This window comes from Conger conger, chromosome 3 (genome assembly GCF_963514075.1).
Source record: "Conger conger chromosome 3, fConCon1.1, whole genome shotgun sequence".
Taxonomy (NCBI): Eukaryota; Metazoa; Chordata; class Actinopteri; order Anguilliformes; family Congridae; genus Conger; species Conger conger.
The window spans coordinates 32337525-32356755 of NC_083762.1; the positions used below are offsets into that span (position 1 = coordinate 32337525).

The following is a 19231-nucleotide window of genomic DNA, read 5'->3' on the forward strand; positions in this document are numbered from 1 at the left end:
GAGGAGACCATTAATTCTGACCAAATCCCCAACTCCATTTGCAGATATGCAGCCCCAAACTTGCAAGGAACCTCCACCATGCTTCACTATTGCCTGCAGACACTCATTGTACCGTTCTCCAGACCTTCGTCCAACAAACTGCCTTCTGCTACAGCCAAATATTTCACATTTTGACTCATCAGTCCAGAGAACCTGCTACCATTTTTCTGCACCCCAGTTCCTGTGTTTTCGTGCATAGTTGAGTCACTTGGCCTTGTTTCCACGTCGGAGGTATGGCTTTTTGGCGGCAATTCTTCCATAAAGACCACTTCTGACCAGAGTTCTCTGCACAGTAGATGGGTGTACCTGGGTCCCACTGGTTTCTGCCAATTCTGAGCTGATGGCACTGCTGGACTTCTTCCGATTGCAAAGGGAAGTAAGCGTGTCTTTCATCTGCTGCACTAAGTTTCCTTGGCCGACCACTGCATCTACGGTCCTCAACATTGCCCATTTCTTTGTACTTCTTCAACAGAGATTGGACAGCACATCTGGAAACCCCTGTCTGCCTTGACATTTCTGCCTTGGAGAGACCTTGCTGATGCAGTGTAGCTACCTTGTATCTTGTTGCTGTGCTTAGTCTTGCCATGGTGTATGACATTAAACTGTCTCAGCAACCTCACCTTGGAAGCAGAGTTTGGCTGTTCCTCACCCAGTTTTAACCCTCCTACACAGCTGTTTCTGTTTCAGTTAATGATTGTGTTTCAACCTACATATTAAATTAATGATCATTATCTTATGTTTGGTATAAATGGTAAATCACACACCTGACAATATGCCTAAAAAATCCCTCACTTTGTGCTAGTGTACCTAGAAGAATTGATGCTGGTTTGAAGGCAAAGGGTGGTCATACCAAATATTGATTTGATTTAGATTTTTATTCTGTCCACACACTTTGCATTTTGTTAACTGATAAACATAAACTATTTTTGAAAGCATTCTTACTTTACAGCATTTTTTCACGCCTAAAACCTTTGCACAGTACTGTACAAGTAATATATATAACTAATGGCTAATTGAAAATATTCCTTTTGAATATGTAAGGGAGACTGCAGAGTCACACACAGTCTCAGCATCTCCTAATCCATGTTAAATCCCTCTTGAGAGCAGTTGCACACTTAAATTCCAGCCTTGAACAGAAATCTCATCCAGCTTTTGTAGTTTAATGCCAGTTTTATTTGACAAGTCTTAAACCTACTTATCCCTTCTTACAAAGTGTGCCACTGTACCTACAGTACTGGGGCATTCTGTCTCTCTGACCTGACGTTTTAGATTTGATCACATTTTTCAATACATGTTAATCTATATGAGAGAGTGTTCATTTGCGATTCAATTAACCAGAATGACCAACCATTCAGGAGGCCCTCAAAGTCCCTATTAGACCCCCCCCCCCCAGCCTATTTTAAGACACAGATATGTTCTTCAAAAATAAACATAACAGTGTAGTGCCCTTATAATCAGAAAGCTTGCAAACAAGGTTATCCACAATTTCATTGCTTTTGGTCCAACGTTATTTTTGTCAATCCCTAATTAGCAAAAACCTCCACATTTTTTCACTTTCTATGTTATAGAGAAGCCGGTCAAGAGCTTAGGCAGGTGGTATAGCTCCATGCTGGGCGATAGAGAGTTACTACACTGAGGAAGGACATTACAAAGGGTATTAATAGCATTGATAGGCGTTTTTTGCCCAGAAAGCTCTGGTTCCGGCAATTTGGATTGTTACCGTGGACTAAGTGGCCATTGACAGTGTATGAATTTGCTTTCATGGAGGTGGAAGAACTAGAAAAAATCATTAGTAAGGTATTTAGGAAATGGCTGGTTCTGCCACAGTGCTTAGGTACTGTTGCATTAAATGGTAAGGGAAGTTTGTAGCTGCCAGTGACTAGTCGTGTGGAGTGTGCAAAGGTAGGTTTGGAAATGATACTGGCAGGGAGGAAGTAGAATACGAGGGACGCAGCCCAGCTTGCTCAGGGAGCACTCGAACATGGACGTGGTTGGCCAGGTGCAAAAAGGGAGGGCTGGGCTACGATCACATGAAATGTGGAATCATGGGCAAAAGATACAGAGAGGAGGACGATGGTAATTAGTAATATAAGGCAGCAAGAAGAGTCAGATAGGTGAGTGAAAGCAACTTCACAGGTAAAACAAGGACAATGGATGAGCTGGGAGAGTGTAGATAGGAGGAAGATTGGCTGGCATGACTTGTGGTGGATGGAAGCAAGCCAAATTAATTTTATTATTGGAGCCACCTACGACGCTGTTCCGACTTCACAGAACCTGAGGCAATGGGTAGGTGAAGATGATAGGAGTAAATTGTGCAGTGGAATTGCTACATTGAAGCATATTTTGTCAGGCTGCAGGGTTAGCCTGATGCAGGGTCATTACCTGGCTTCATAATAAAGTTCTTAATTGTTTGGCTGGAGTTTTTGAAAACAAATGTGTCAAGGTTAATTTACTTCCTGTTAATAGTGGAATTGGCATGGTGGGTTTTGTATGAGAGGGGCAGAGTAGCAGTGTTCAGGCATGGGTAAATAATAGTGGTAGATGGAGTAGGGCAAGGGACTGGAAGTTAGTAATTGACATTGGTCAACATGGAACAGAATCTCAAATGAATGTTGTGGAATCTATGCCACAAAGAATTGAGGTGGTTTTGAGAGCAAAGGGAGGCCCTACCCAGTATTAGTATAGTGTTCCTAATAAAGTGCTCAATGTGTATATATATTTCCTGAATCATAAAGTCCTTGATCACAAGTGTGCAAAATCTGAGAGTGATATGCAGAGCTAATAAAGATCTCTGAAGCAAAATGTAAGCATTTGTACCTCGGTGCCCCTAAATGCATTGCTATAAATCATGAAATATCCATACATTTTCCTACAAATCAACTGTCTTGACTAATGAAGCAACCCTTCAAATAACTAGGGGTCCAAAAACTTATCCAAAAATGTGAAAATATATAAAAGGTTTTTATACAAGGCATATAATTATTCCCCTAATGGTGTTTGAAAATTAAACATTTATATCACATTGAAAAATAATGTATAATAAATGCAACACACATAAGGTATACACTTAGTGATAACTTCATTAGGTAGACCTGTACACCAGCTCCGCACAGTACAAGAAGGTGACAGTAATGCAAATAACCACACATTAAAAACCACACAGTAAATCTGTTTGTGAAGTCTTCTGCAGAGTAGTCACTGAACCATCCACACCTGCCTCTTGAAGAGTGTTTCTTGACCTAATGAGCTCGCCAGTGCTCTCTTTCTTCATTATGATGTTTATTTTGGAAAGCATATTGTTTAGTTTATACTGAAAGCTTACTTATACCTGCACTTGGGAAGCGATTGAATGCACCCAAATATTCAGAAGCAGCTGAGATGCCAACCGTCCAATAACTTTTGGTCCCCTAAAATGATGGTGACTTTGTATACAAAGGGATGTGATTCCTTGATACATATGGATGCAAATACCCTCAAGTTAAAGGGCACAGTCTGCACTTTAAACTCACATTTATTGTTTCATTTAAAATCCAATGTGTCTGACTACAGAGCTATAATTCTGGAGCAGACTGTATAATACACCGATTGTTCAGTCTGGGCAAGTCCTACTGAAAGCATGGTTTTCGGAACATGACTTTCGGAACTCCGATGGTTTTCGGAACATGACTTTTATAAAAAAAACAAAGCGTATATGCTTTTAAGCGTATATGCTTTTTACGGGAATATTTTTGGAAGAAATATTACTGATTGAATTTAGTGCAATTGCCACTGTCTACCATTCGCGAAATTATTTACAACATACCAAGCCTATATTACTCGCACCTTCGTTCAAGTGTTGCTTTATAGGAAGCCCAGCCAGTGTCACGAATACGACATTAGCAATATTCTACCACCAGATGGCGAACGCGAATCACAGTGTGACAGAAAAAGCTCTTAAATCCACCTGAATCAGGTTCGTTGGGCGGGACGGACTTCTTTCTCTTTTTTTCTCAGGAGGAGCTTCAACTCTTCATTAACTCTCATAAATTGCGCGATAAACTTCTGGGGTTCCACGAACGGACTTGCCCGTGTAGCCTACGTCATGTTGTAGGCTACCCTTTGCCAAAGAATCGTTTTCAGTCTTTAAAATGACATTACCAACGGTGAATTGAGATTTTTCTTTGAAGCCAGATTGGGAGTATTTATTTTATTTACACTCCCACAGTATCTCTTCTCCGCTTGCATTGCGCTGGAAATACTTCTTATATACTCTACGCATACAAATTGCTTAAGGTAATGCGTTTCTCTTTTCACTCATATTTTTTTACAATCTGGAATGCATAATGGTTGTTTTGCAAGCGACAGTTACTTTTGTAACAATGCTATGTGTGTGTTTTACTGACGCGGGGGGCTATTTGGTTCTCATGCGTAGCCTACTACAACTAATGGTTAACCACTGGATTGTCTGGTTGTTTAAGAGGCTGTAATGATTTCGTGTGCGCAACCATTATACTGGGCAAAATAGTTGGAAATTGTCATTATGCGGCTGCTAAATAAGGTCCGATGTATGCGTGAGTTTGGACACGACATGTGTAATAGTTTTGCCTCGTTGTATATCCTGAGCACAATCCAGGGAAAGTCCTGTTTGGAGACAGAGGTGCTCTAACATGCATGTTCTTGTAGCTTCTCTGATGTCGCTTTGGCTTTGAACTCCTGCTGAAGGTGGATATCAATCCTTGTTTTAACTTCGGCGACCTGCAAGCTGCAAGGTTAGTTTATTTTATGTGCAAGGTAAAGAGAAAAGTAGCTGTAAAAAGGTCATCTTCGAAGATTATTTGGGCCAAGCATGGGTGCAGCAGTAGATTTTATTAACAAGTAATGATACTATGAAAAGCATCACACAACTACTTGTTTCTGTTACTTCCATCAACAGTAATAATAACCATGATAATAGGTCATCAAAACATAGCCTAGTGCACATACTCTTAAACTATGAACAATTTTTACTTTTAAGACGCAAGCTTCAGCATTGCAGTCTGGACACAGGCTGTGCTGTTTTTGTTGGTTCATTTTTAGTGTGTATGTAAGTTTATAAAATCTATATTCAGAAGGCCAAGAGCTTTTTGTTTTTAAGCATATGTTGGACCCTGTCTTGGTTTTGTCTCTTTTTTCATATCCAGTTGCAAGGTTGCAAGTAAGATCTGATGAGAATGGAGGGTTTCAGTCCACTGGACTGCAACAGTGTTACCTTTTGTGATTTATTGAACTGCCATTTTATCATTGCACCAAGGATGCAGACATAAACATAACATACCCTTTCTGCAAGAGATTCAGGTTTTGTGAAATAAATACAGCAGTGTGAAACAGAATAAGAGTGTAGCAAGTAAGAGCAGGCAAGCTTCCATTTGGCATGATTCACTTGGACATTATACATTCTGTACACAATTCTGCAACATCAACTTACCAGAATGAACAAGAAAATGAAGCAATTATGTTGTATGCAAAATGTTGCTATAGCAAGCAAGTTCTTTGTGATCACAAAAGTATTTCCCCACTTCATAAAAATTAGCGAAAAAGACTATAAAATAATAATTCTGAACTTTAATGGCACTTCCCAATGTGGAATATATTTGACATCATTGCTGATTTTCTAGAATCAAAATGACATATTTTTCAACTGCATACATATGAATCTATTTCCCCAAAGGGTTTCACAGTTATTTGTTTTCAATATTTTGTGCACCCTTCTCTGGCTATAATAACGGCACTGGGCCTTTTTCTATAATGTCTGATGACATTTGAGAAGATATTCGAAGGGACGTGTGACCATTTGCCGTTAAAGGATATCACCAGACTCTTGATAATCTTCTCGGTTTGCATATATGGACTGCCCTCTTCATTGAATCCACAGATTGTCAGTGTGGTTCAAGTCCAGAGACTGAGATTGTCATTATATCATGTTGTGGTCAATGTATATCATTGGATTTTGCACACGTTACCTCTTTTTTGTTCCCCATTGAAACAGGAAGCCGGCAACAATATAGTTCCACAGGACTTAAATTAACTTAAAGAAGTAGAATATGAATGCAAATTTAATCTTATTAGTATATTTATTATAATTTTATAAATAAATCCTGTGACATCATGTGGATGTTAGAATGGCAGTCTTTTACCAGTTTCAAGTGCAGACCGAAAACTCACCTCTTCAGGCTGCACCTTTCCCTCCCTACCTCACTGCTATAATTAGTCATGTGTATGCCATAGTTATAATAGCACTTATGTATAATTATTTTAATATTTGTGGTATTGTTGCTGCCAGCCATGGTATGCAAGTTGGACAGTTGATGTACTCTTCAAGGGTTCAAGCAGTATCAATGTGATCACTCTAGGAACTGTACTTTCCTCTAGGATCTTCAACACACTTGTCTCTGGGTTTGATTTGCACTTTACTGTACATTGCTCTGGATAAGAGGGTCTGCTAAATGACTGTAATTTAATTCATGTAAATACATTTATTTTGACATATTTCAGAGGATAAAATATAGCTCATTACCTGTGTTGTCTATTGTATACAACCTTTCTGGTCATCTTTATCAAGGGTGCCAATGACTTTGAGGTCTGGAGGTGACTGAAAGTACATAATATGTGAGGTTTACGCAATGGTTTTGTAATTCTATGAAGATTCCTTCTCTCATAATGCTCTCACACATTTACCAGTGCTCTCCCTGAGACGTGAAATAATAAAGTGCCGCTCAAATAGTAGAAGGTCCAGAGGGGATGTAGGTGCTCAAGGAGTTGGCCAGCTGGAGCTAAATCTGTCAGACTGTGAGACGTGATAATTACTGACTCTCAGCCCCATAGGGCCATTGGCTTAAGACACCCGCTAGGCTGAGGGAGAGCTAGTGTCGGGTTCCTAATGTCCTGAAGTATTTCATAAGAAAGAAAATGTCTCTCAACTCATAATGAGGGGAAGTCAGGAAGGTGGTGCCCAGATTTTGAGACAGGTGCTGCCAAACATGTACTTGGGACTGAAAATCAAGCAAGCCGTTTCTCTAAAGACCCATGAAAACCCAAAGAGAGAGAGAGATGCTGTATTATACTGTGCTGCAACATGTCATATATTGGACCTTTTTAGTTTTTGAAAGCTGTGAAAGCTGCATTTTCATCACCCTTGTGTGTGGTGGTGATCATGGACACATTTTTATCTATTGCTCATGGACTTCTCCATTTCAAAGTTTATATTAGTTCACCTCAATTTAAGAGTAGCTGTGTTGCATTGTTAATTGACAGCAGCTACCTTTGCTAGTCTGGTTGCATGCTGAGGAAGTTCTCTGCTTTTATGAAACACTGTGTGTCTGTGTCAGTTTCATAATTGTACAGTAAATGTGTGTATTTTTTCAATGCAAAAAAATAGTGTGGTGTGCTGATAGATATTAGCCCTTTTCTGTAATTTGATGACACAGTCTGCAGTAATGCACTAGGTGTGACACTGGTCAGTCAAAATGAGGAACTACTAAAGAGATGCATGTTGTCTGCTTGGTGAGCACAGAAGAGTTACTGAGAAACCTTGCTTTGGCTTTATCATTTGGAAGAACAGTTGACCTACAAAGATAAATAACTGAGTGAAATCTAAAATAATCCCAGTTTGCATTTTAAATCCATCATTGATTCATCATCTTTCAGTAGTAATCTTGAGTGGTAATCTTGAGTGGTCAACTGTAAAATTGTGGGATTTCCTAAATAAATAGTTCAAATGAAAAACTCTGTTCCCGTGGTCTATTGTTCCACACAATGAGTGTTACTCATTCATATCTTTCAAAAATATATTTTTAACTCTTTTTCATTAGTTTGAATTTGGGGCCATATCTGATTAATGTGTGGAAATATGATGGTCATTTCAGGGTTAAACAGGACAGTGGTCCCCAAACCCTGGCCCTGGATGGCTAACTAGTGTGGTGTTGTGTGTGAACTGGCTATTAACATGAAAACAAACACAAGTACAGTGGAACTCGTTCCACTAACCACTGGACTGATGCATCTTTAGAGTGCAGAACATTTCAAAATCTGTGTTTCACACCAATTCACTTTCTGGTAATAAAAAAAACCTTTTGCCATAATATGCCAACTCACAATAATTACACAATAAATGCACGTCATTCATTATTTTATTACGACACTTGTAACAGAAGCAGAATGAAACGGCAGGATTAGCAGGATGAAATAAGATACAAATAATGTTTTGGTGCTCTGATCAAAGGAATAATGGAAAAACAGTCTAGCAGCAGTCCAGATTTCTCACCTTCAGTTAAAAAAAACACAAACATAGTAATCCTGCCCGCTATATGGTGCCATCCGGGCTAACCACAGCTAGTCTGAGGAAACAAACTGGTCTTATTGATAAAAGGTGAACTTTCTTCTGAAAGTTGAACATCTAGTTTATCGACCTCGTTCGGAGTAGCAAACAGATTAAACGATTGAGCTGGGGTTTGAGGTGGGGAGAGACACTGAGAGACTCCTTTTCATGTGTACTTAGAGGAGCGTTTGTTTTTACTGTCCTTTGAAAATAAAAGCTGATGCTGAAATCTGTAATTAAAGTGATCAAAAAGATTAAGAGTTTGTGAGCCTCTCTGCAAACCAGGGACAGACAGACTGCACACCTACATACAGGTACAGGTAGGCACGTCCTGACAGCCCAGCCGTCTGATGCTGAGAGAAAGAGATTTAGCACTAATGATTTGAACACCTGGTGCCTCAAATATAATTAAGAACTTTCACATGTGCAGTAAACCATGACTAATGCTAACAGCGGCCAACTTTGAACACCTTTTCAGCAAAAAAACCAAAAGGTATTGAAGTGTAATTACGGAAACTAAGGATTATCTTTGTTGTAATGGTCTAAATTTGTATTAAATGTTGTGTGTGAGTGTGTGTGTGTGAGTGTGTGTGCAGCAAGACACTCATAACATTAACCACAGTTTTCAGGAAAAATAAAATGTTTCACAGTTGTCTTTGTTTTGACATGTATTTAATGCAGTATGTCATGGTCTTGATATTGGCTCCCTCTTGTAATTAGGATGCTGCAGTTAATTTACATCAGCACTGCAGCATCAGATTTGATGTGTTGTCTGCATAGTGTGCTTAAGGATCAAAACACTTTGGATTTCAATGACCTGGCCTTCCCTTGATAAGTCCCAGTTTTATATGATCTGATTTTTGTTTATTTTTAATGGTTGAACTGGATTTCAGGGATTAGTGGACTAGTAGAATTAGTGGATTAGTTAGAATCTAAAACAAGCAAAATTATATTTACTGTAAATTACCTGACATGTTTTCACGACACGAATGGACATTCAAACAGTTGAACAAATGAACATTCCTTTTAGTTTGCCGCCAACATAATTTGAATACAAATGGATGCGACTTAGATCTAACAATTCCAGATAGCTGATTCGATGCTTACCTGTGATTTTTTTAGAGGTAAGAACAAATATTACATTGATTAAAGTGTATTCAAACAGCCAAATAATTGTCAACTTTTGTTCTCTGCCTTTTCCCCATCAGCAGCCTTTTTTTGTTCGCTGCGCACTACCTTTTCAAACTGTTAACTAACGTTTGTGATGAACAGAAAAACATTACAACATGTTTGTGAGTGTTAGCTCATGTTAGCTAACATTTGCCATCTTGAAAGCAACTATTTGTGTACTTGTGTTTCATCTGCACTTCCTTGTACGTCGGTCTGGATAAGAGCGTCTGCTAAATGCCATGTAATGTAATGTAACAGCAAATATCCCTTGTTGTTAGTTTTGGAGAATTCATGAATATCAGCCTTCTGTAACATTCTGACAATTATGATGTCACTGCGCGATTATGCATGAAACGGAATCTGCTAAATGACTATGTTTCAGGGGTTTAATAGTCATAAGTGTCATATCTGCCCTTTCTGGATGTTTTGTTCCCACCTTAGAGATTTGAGAGTGGGGAGAGACTAGCTTGGATTCCTATCCATACCTGCCATTAAATCTGATGCTCCACTGTTGCTCTTTTAAAGCCCAGAAAGCCCAACAGATGAAAAGATTGTCTGGGGCTTCTGAGTGACTTTTTTCTGGAGACAGTCTCCAGCAGACAGTCTGGAGAATATGTGCCCGCAGGTGCTGGAACTCCAGCACATCCTGACACTGTGGAGCAGCAGCTCCTCTGAATGAATCGTCACCCGGAGCCAAGATTATAAACAAGGCTCAGCCCAGGAGCAAGATGCCTTTCAGAAGAACTCATTCCATTTCAAATAGTCGCACTAATGCACAAACAAACTGACAGATTCATATGCAGGACTTTAAGGGTTAGGCTCATTCTTGCTCAGAATGCCATTCACACTTGTGTCTTTGAAAGCAATCAGCCAAATCAAAGTATCCTGATTATTTTAGATTTTTCATGCAGATCTGATGTAATCGGGTGATTCTTTGTATGTTCATTTTTTTCAGTTATATCCCTTTCAAGTGAATATGTGCATAGCATGTACACAGTGTACAATATAACCACATAGCTCAACAGTTGATCATATTACTGGGGGTTAGATTCTCTGCAATTTCCCATATACTACATCTATAACCCTCTCTGCTTTCTCAGTCTGGAAAAAAGGAAAAAAATACATAAGGTGGACCGACTGTCCTTTTTTTAATGAGAAGATAGAATCTTGCTGCTGGTAACCATTATTTTGCAAATCTATCGCTAGAGTCTTTTACTTTGATATTTATTCCTACAGGGCAGAAGTGTAGTATAATGGTTAGGGAATGGCTTTGACTCGGAGGTTGTGTGGCAGGCACTGTCATTGTGCTCTTGAGCAAGGTGATTAAGTTGTTTGTATGAATGGATGGGATGTAATGGATGTCATCTGTGTGAATCGCTCTGGTAGGGCAGCAGTGTTGCATGATGAATGTATGGAAGTGGGGCTGTAGCTCTTCAGTGCGTAGGGTCGATTCCCAGATGCGGCACTGCCATTGTAGCCTTGAGCAAGGTTCTGAACCTGAACTGCTTTAGAAATTCTTTGTGGATTTTATGGAAAGAATGTAAGCTGTATAAATTGCCCTGGATACGAATGTCTGCTAAATGGCTAAAATATAAATTATTAGCTGGGGGCCAAATGCATTAAATGCATTCCATAAAAATCAGCAGGTTCAATTCTGCAGAGAGAGGCTTTTGTAGACGTATAATTGCAGAGATACGCACCATTAGCTATGTTTAAAGTATTTATGGATTGGAGTGAATATGACAGTCACCCTCAAGGAGGGAAGAAATAACGTAATTCTAATACAGAAAAATCTGACATAACACAAATATCAATTCAACAACGCTACAGAGATAAGACCGTGAGATGCCTGCATATTTTGATTCATCCAGTATACAGTTTTATGGGTGGCCTTTTCAAAATCGCCTTGTTCTTAACTGTGTCCATAAACTTTATGTGTGCCTCTATAACTTTTTATCCATTTCCACTCAAATACCACCATAGTGCCTTACAGTACAATCTGTCCTTACAGAGGCAAAATGTCTTCCTCATTAATAAGAGCGACAAAAACCAACGGTCAGAAAAGACAGTATTATCTTCATAACAACATATGCCAAAAGTGCCTACATCATCACTTATCACTTATGGTCCAGAAGACTTTTTGTGTGTGTGTGTATGTGTGTGTGTGCATATGTGAATGTGTGTTATATGTGTTTGGAGAACAGTTTTGTTTATATCTGATTTACTGAACCCTCTAATTAGCTGCACTGTCTGGATAACCCCAAGTAGTTGAGGTGGCACTGGTTGTTATCTTAGTCAGTTGAGAGAGGGAAAAAGATACAATATTTAAAAGTGGCAACACACTCACTTAGCACTTTTATTACTGACTGTCCCTCCGGCTGTAAGTTGCTCATGAACTTTCGCACATCTTGAACTGACAGTCACTGTCAACACCCAGGCAATGTTCCTGCATTCACCTTGAGAGTGAGACAGAAAGGCAAAATGTGCCCTCAGACATCGTCAACAGAGGGGCGGTTTCTGTTCTAAGACAAATAACTTAAACAGGAGGGTGAATGATTTATCTCATGGGTTCCTAACAAGGGCTGGTCTGTTTCAGGATATTGTGCCTAGCTCAGTCATTTACTTGCTCTTTTAGGGGGCGGTGTATGAAAATCACACATTAGTAAAAATGTTTCGATTTTCATCAATTTACACTGATTTGCCCATTTTCAGACCAGCTGGCTTGTTTAATCTCATATATAATATGTGTTGTTACAGCATTCAGAAAACAAACCCATATACCGTCGTTACAATGCTAGCTAAATTGTTAGCCGTACTGTACCAGATAGACATAGCAGTCAATTCAGTTGAATCTAATACCACCTCACTGGACCACACAGCACTCATCCATTCACAATCACAACACCCACATTTTAAATTAAATTAAAGGTAACATTGTAGCACAAAAAAAAACACTATCCATAACGTTCATTTTTGTACAGTATATCTAAGCCCACTAACTGAACAGAGCAGAATATCCAGTGATCGGAGATCAGTTAATAATATCTCTTACTTAATCCTCCACTATAAGAGTAGATATTTTCAGTGTTGTTAATGACAAGTATAATGATTCTGTGTGCATTTACCTTAGATTATGCGGTGGTTAAGGGATTAATAACTCGGAGAAGGGAGTCTGCGGTCGAGTTTCAAAGGAGGCAAGTCCTGACATGGACGCCGCGGGCGGGAGAGCCAGGAGCAGGTCTGCTCCTCATTGCTCACTGGGACTGGGGTACATTCCAGCCTCGCCGAGACAGTCAGTCTTGGAGCATTTGGGAAGGGCGGGGGAGATATAAATGGATGAAAAAGGGCCGTTTGTTGTGTGATAATGACAGTGAGGCTCTGGAATAGGCAAAATACATACAAATAGATGCAGTACAACCAAATACATACAGAGCCAAAAAAAACAGAATTTTTTTTTTGTTGTTTTGGCTTTGCAGTCCCGCATGTAGGATTTGAAATGAAACAATAAATATGATGTTAAAGTTAAAGTGCCGATTGGCAGCTTAATTTGAGGGTATTTACATCCATTTCGGGTGATCCATGTAGAAATAACAGCCATTTTTATACATCGCCCCCCACCTCATTTTAGGGGACCAAAAGTAATTGGACAAATAAACATAATGTTAAGTAAAGTCATCATATTTCATACTTTGTTGCTGAAGTCTGAAACCAATAGACATCACCAGGTGCGTCGTATCTTCCTTGGTACTCTGCCAGGCCTGTACTGCATCTATCTTCAGTTTCTGGAGCTATTTGCATTCAGTCTTGCCTTCAGAAAGTGAAACGCCTGTTCAGTTGGATTCAGATCAGTTGGTTGACTTGGCCAGCTAAGAGCATTACAGTTTTTGGCACTGAAAATCTCCTTTAATAGTTTCTCCTGACAAATTTTCCTGTTGAACTCAATGGAACAAAACAAATGCAATGTTGCTGCTTGTAGGACAACCTGAAAATAAGATATCCAGACTCTGAGGATGTTGATAGGTCACAGACATCAAGAAATAATGGCATGCAAAGGATATGCAACAAAATACTAAACATAACTACTTTAATTTACATCGCTGTGTCCCAAACATTATGGTGCCCTGAAATTGGGGGACTATGTATAAACACTGGTGAAACTAAAATGTATAAAAATGCTCCTTATTAAAATCTGACAATGTGCACTTTATTCACGTGTGATTTTTCATTACAGATTTGAAATTGTGGAGTACAGAGTCAAATATCCAAAATGTCCCAGTTTGCAAACTAAGCTGGCCATTCTCTTCTTGAAGATTACCTGTGGTTTGCATCTTGTGGTGAACCCTCTGAGGTTATGCTGGAATAGTCTTCCCTTTGAAATATCTATACCTATATCCTGGAGAGATTTCTTGATCTGTCGGATGGCTGAAAATTGTTTTTTTGTCAAAATTCAAAGCATTCTTTGGTCATCTACTACAGCAATCTTCTGTTGGTTACCAGGTTGTTTGCTATTGCTAAGCTCACCAATGTTTTCTTGGTTCTTATCAATGTACCAAACAGATGTTTTTTGTCACTCCCTATGTTTTGGCTATGTCTTTGATCAATTTATTCTGATTTGTCAGCCCCATTATGGCCTGCTTTTCTGGCATTGATACTTCTTGGAGAGACAACAGCAATAGACTCCAATCTCTCTTGTGCATGAACTAATGATTCATTGACACACAGCTGGCCAGGAAACTGCTGAGCAGCCAGTTGTTTGTTCCCCTAGAAATGGGGTGACTGTATGTGTGCTATAGTATAGTGCTAAAACAACAGCAATTGTGTCACTGTCCAAATGCCTGTGGAATATACTGTACATGTAGTCTGTACATGCAGACTAAGAATTATGTACAGAACAGCAGAGTTAAGGTTTTGTATGTCTGTTCATTGTAGAGACATGAAGGGTCTATATTTTTTTGGTGTAACCTGGCTGGCCTGACTGTGGAAATGCAGCTCATCATTCATTCTAGCTTGACAGGGAAAGAGTGAGACAGAGCCTTTATTTGGATAGCGCAGTAACAAATTCAATAGGTCTGCTAACTCCTCTTTGGGGCATACAACTGCACTGCGGCTCAGAGCACAGAGGTTATTACTGTAGATGCCTTTTGAAAATGGCCTTGTTTGCTCAGAAGAACAGGGTAGGCAATGCTGTGTGATGGCACAGATTTAGCTATGATATGCCTGGCAGCTTGCCTGACTGCCAACATGTGCTCATGTACGTAGGGTGTATGTGCTGCGCTGGTAACTGCGCACTTCAATGTAAAATGGCAGTTACATGTAGGAGCCGTTTATAAAAACCTACGTATATCATCTGTTATTGTATTTGAGAATATGTTGGTCTACCATAATGGATAGGGAGGGAGGATGCACAACCAAATCTATAGCGAGGTGCAGAATAACCAGAGAAAGATCCCGTCTCACACTCTATTATGCTCCCAAGTAATTTATTGCAAAAAAACTACAGTTTGAAATAGTGTCTTCTTCAGGGTATATTGTTGTAATGTAGGTTTTTGTTGCAATAAATTGCTTGGGAACATAATAGAGTGTACGACTATATTTTTCTTTTTAATATGTTGGTCTCCCTCATCAGTGATTGACACCTGCCAATAGAGCATTTCAGTTCCTGACGATCATGCGTGTATGAATGGCCAGCCTGTGGACCTTCTCCAGCATCCTTGGAGCGGCAGATAGCTGACGTACAGACAACCAAGACATACTGTAATTATTGTTTTCTGCTAAATTTCTCATGGAGTCTCCTTGACAGATAATTGCCGCGGATGCAAGAATCAACAGGCTGAGAAGGGGGTTACTGGCTTATTATGCCGTCGTTCTTCTGTGCGGTTTAACTGCGCACACTTGATGTCTGTTCCATTCCACCTCCATTCACCTTGGTTCAGCAACAGGCAAATGCCTTCAGCTAAAAGATAGAGGCAGCACACTCTACTTTGAAGTGCATCCACGTATTAAGGGATTCCTTTTGATAGAATTGTTTTCCGCTGCGGTTCCCTAGGGGAGCAGCTCACACCCAAACTTTGTGCGCGGGCGTGAAGGCGTCACTGTCACCCACATCAATGCTGCTCTGCTCCCCAAACTGCCTCCAGCACTCCTCACTGGCAGCTGCTATCCACCAAAGGAGCATTGTGCTCAACTGATTGCATTTATTCCTCAAAGAAACTTGAGAGTATTCATCCCCCTGTCAAGAACTTCAGCTTTCTGGCTGTTCTATTTGCCTCCCTGTGGGTGTTAGCCAGAAAGTAGCCAGAACCGTTGTCCTTTAAGACGTTACCAGTGTACTCCTTGATTGGTGGAGCTCCCATAAATTTTCTACCTGTATTGCGATGGGGGGGATACTTTTTAAAAACCTGATTAAATCTTTTTCTCTTTTTTTTTAAACATTTTTAGCTTTTACTTTTTTTCTAGCTTTTTTCTTTTTTCTTTTTCTTTTTTTTTTTGCTGGCTTTTGAAACTCCTCCCACTTCCACTGTGTGGCTTTGAGTGGGACTGATGCCCCTTTGATGTCAGCACTGGATACACTGGATCCCCATGCAGTGAACGCAATCTGACTTGCTGAAAATGAGCTCACATGAACATTCTTCAGTCAACTGACCGCATTCTTTACACGTTCGTAAAATGTCAACAAGCTCACTGTTATTATATCTGGGATTGATCCAATAAAATGAGTCTCCTGTAGGTAAAATTGAAGGGGTGGGTATTGTCAAGTCTGAGGGCCAATACTGTGTAAAATACTGTGAAAGTGAATGTTGCTATAAACATAATTACTTCTCCCACTGACAGGTCTTATGATCAGCTCTATGTATTTATAGTTTAGTCCATCTGCCTTCTTGAGAACTGAGGAAACGATAATTTAAACAAATATATTTTTGTCTGTTTTGCGCATGCATTGGTGCCCTTTCAGAAATAGAATATAGTTTTCATATTTCACATTTCACAGCAATTTATTTAACTGTATTGGAACTGAGAAAAAGCAATAATTTGTATTTCTCCATGTATTATAAAGTGATGTAATATCTCAATAATATACAGTGGTGTGAAAAAGTGTTTGCCCCCTTCCTGATTTCTTTTTTTTTTGCATGTTTGTCACACTTAAATGTTTCAGATCATCAAACAAATTTAAATATTAGTGAAAGACAACACAAGTAAACACAAAATGCAGTTTTTAAATGAAGGTTTTTATTATTAAGGGAGAAAAAAAAACCTACCTACATGGCCCTGTGTGAAAAAGTGATTGCCCCCTAAACCTAATAACTGGTTGGGCCACCCTTAGCAGCAACAACTGCAATCAAGCTTTTGCGATAACTTGCAATGAGTCTCTTACAGCGCTGTGGAGGAATTTTGGCCCACTCATCTTTGCAGAATTGTTGTAATTCAGCCACATGGAAGGGTTTTCGAGCATGAACCGCCTTTTTAAGGTCATGCCACAGCATCTCAATAGGATTCAGGTCAGGACTTTGACTAGGCCACTCCAAAGTCTTCATTTTGTTTTTCTTCAGCCATTCAGAGGTGGACTTGCTGGTGTGTTTTGGATTATTGTCCTGCTGCAGAACCCAAGTTTGTTTCAGCTTGAGGTCACGAACAGATGGCCGGACATTCTCCTTCAGGATTTTTTGGTAGACAGCAGAATTCATGGTTCCATTTATCACAGCAAGTCTTCCAGGTCCTGAAGCAGCAAAACAGCCCCAGACCATCACACTACCACCACCATATTTTACTGTTGGTATGATGTTCTTTTTCTGAAATGCGGTGTTACTTTTACGCCAGACGTAATGGGACACACACCTTCCAAAAAGTTCAACTTTTGTCTCGTCAGACCACAGAGTATTTTCCCAAAAGTCTTGGGGAACATCAAGATGTTTTCTGGCAAAATTGAGACGAGCCTTAATGTTCTTTTTGCTCAGCAGTGGTTTTCGTCTTGGAACTCTGCCATGCAGGCCATTTTTGGCCAGTCTCTTTCTTATGGTGGAGTCATGAACACTGACCTTAACTGAGGCAAGTGAGGCCTGCAGTTCTTTGAATGTTGTTGTGGGGTCTTTTGTGACCTCTTGGATGAGTCGTCGCTGCGCTCTTGGGGTCATTTTGGTTGGTCGGCCACTACTGGGAAGGTTCACCACTGTTCCATGTTTTCGCCATTTGTGGATAATGGCTCTCACTGTGGTTCGCTGGGGTCCCAAAGCTTTAGAAATGGCTTTATAACCTTTTCCAGATTGATAGATCTCAATTACTTTCTTTCTCATTTGTTCCTGAATTTCTTTAGATCTCGGCATGATCATTTGGTCTACTTCACTTTGTCAGGCAGGTCCTATTTAAGTGATTTCTTGATTGAGAACAGGTGTGGCAGTAATCAGGCCTGGGTGTGGCTAGAGAAATTGAACTCAGGTTTGATAAACCACAGTTAAGTTATGTTTTAACAGGGGGGGAAATCACTTTTTCACACAGGGCCATGTAGGTTTGGATTTTTTTTCTCCCTTAATAATAAAAACCATCATTTAAAAACTGCATTTTGTGTTTACTTGTGTTGTCTTTGACTAATATTTAAATTTGTTTGATGATCTGAAACATTTAAGTGTGACAAACATGCAAAAAAATAAGAAATCACTTTTTCACACCACTGTATTTTATCTCAGTATATTTTCAGAATATACCATTTGTGATGTCTTTATAGAAATAGAATTTTTGAAAATATAATTGTACATATATTTCAGGTTTCTGTATTATAATGCAATATCTAAAAGCGGAAAGGTGTTTGTGAATTAGTGCACTGTCTTGGCAATATATTTTAGTTGAGTATATTTCCAAAATTTTGAAGAAAAACAAGTATATGTTTATTTTGTTATGATTGCAGAAGCATTTTTTACCTCCCAGGTAAGAGGAAGGAAGACATTTTTGTAACATGCATGTAACCACTTGTGCAGCAATATGGCAGTCCTTGCCAAAGATTTAATTGAGACCCAGAAATGTAATGGAACTGCTATAGTTGTTGAGACAAGCTGGAACTAATACAGTAATTAAGATTTATGTGGCGTGTGTACATATTTATATGGCATGTAAACTGAAGGCTCTATAACAAGATTTTTTCCTGTTGCTGTAATTATTGCATTTTTAGAGAAAATATGACCTATGGATGTTCATGCACAGAGTGTAATTATGCATAAACTTGTTTTGTATGCTTGGATTACTTTACTTGATTAATTAGCCCCAGTACTCGTGCTTTTTTATAAAAGCTTCTTTCATAGATTCTTATTCCCTTTGTACTGAATGAAATTTAGAGGTCTGAAGAAATCTTACCATATTTGAGGAATTATGAATTCTGAGCCACACTCAAACAACTTTAAGGAGATTATTTTGGTCCTGCAACACTCGCTGAAATATGTTAACAGTGAATCTCTATGGTTAAAGGTTTCATATCATGTTTTTAATTTGCAAGGTTAACAATTAATTTATTGTGACGCAAGCACACACACACACACACACACGCACATACTTGCACAACCAGAAACACAGATTTAGATCTAGGCCAATTACAGTTGGAGAAGATGACAGACACGATTCCCAATCAGGCCGTAGATTGACATTTAGAAGACTGACAGAGACACTTCTGTCCCAGAATGCTGAAACCAGCAGCCTGTCATTCTCCTG

At 39.3% G+C, this 19231-nt stretch overlaps 1 protein-coding gene across 1 annotated transcript in view; it reads left to right on the forward strand.

The window, feature by feature from the left end:
• Positions 1-4100: 4100 nt before the first annotated feature.
• LOC133124953 (tumor necrosis factor receptor superfamily member EDAR-like) overlaps positions 4101-19231 on the forward strand; it is a 32390-nt gene continuing 17259 nt past the window's right edge. Inside the window, exon 1 of the mRNA XM_061236565.1 lies at positions 4101-4311. The gene's annotated coding sequence lies outside the window, so the exon portion shown is untranslated. The remainder of the gene's footprint in view (positions 4312-19231) is intronic.